This window comes from Rhincodon typus, unplaced genomic scaffold (genome assembly GCF_021869965.1).
Source record: "Rhincodon typus isolate 14 unplaced genomic scaffold, sRhiTyp1.1 hic_rhity00005452, whole genome shotgun sequence".
NCBI classification, from domain to species: Eukaryota; Metazoa; Chordata; class Chondrichthyes; order Orectolobiformes; family Rhincodontidae; genus Rhincodon; species Rhincodon typus.
The window spans coordinates 975-1,989 of NW_025971090.1; positions in this window are offsets into that span (position 1 = coordinate 975).

Genomic DNA, 1,015 nt, shown 5'->3' on the forward strand with positions numbered 1-1,015 from the left:
AATCAGTCCTGTAGTTCTGAACTAAAATTCAGTCTAGTGACTGACTTGTTAATGGCATTTAACATCTCTTCCAGATGGTGTATTTTGACCAGGACGATGTTGCCCTCCTCCATTTCTCCCGGTTCTTCAAAGATCAGTCCCAGGAGAAGCAGGAACATGCAGAGAAGCTGCTGAAATTCCAGAATCAGCGTGGAGGCAGAGTCCTCCTCCAGGATGTGAAGGTGGGGGTGGGGGGGGTGGGGAAATGCCTCTCTGGTGGAGGTGTATGTCAGAAGTGACAAGATTTTCAGATTCTGAGCAACTGAAAAGTTACTTTACTTGGCTTCCTGGTTTGATCTCCTCCATCTCCAGATCATGCAGCATTCAAACAAGCCCTTTGGCCCTAAAATGTCTATGCTGACCGAGCAACCACCAAACTACTCAACTCACTTACCTGTACTTAGTCCACAGCCTACTATGCCCTGGCATAAGCACTTGTCCAGCTGCTCCTTAAATGGAGCTGGAGTAGCTGTCTCCACTGCCATCTACCCCTTCAGTGGTTCATCCCATATTTCTACCACCCCCTCTGAGGAAGTTTCCTCCAATCCCCTCTAACCTGCTTACTCCACAAACCTGTATCCTCTGGTCTTGGTGTCTGCCATGGAGAAGACCTTCTCTCCATTTACTGTCCACTCTCTCTCTCTCTCCCTTCTGCAATAATTGCATCAGGTAACTACCTTGGCCTTTCCTGCTCCACAGAAAATCCCAGCCTATCCAACCTCTGATCAATGATCTTGGGCAACAGCCTGGTGAACCTCACCAGCATCCCCTGCAGTGCCATCCTGTCCTTGTGATTGGTGAGGCCAAAGAGGGAATAATATGGTGACCAGAAGAAGAAATGTCATAAAATTTGTGACAAGACTTGTCCGTTTCCTGTTCCACCACCCCAACCTAATACAGGTTGCTTGCCCTCATGTCACCTTTACTACCCTGTTTACCTTCTCTGAACTTTGAGGGATCTATGGTCTTGTGCGTT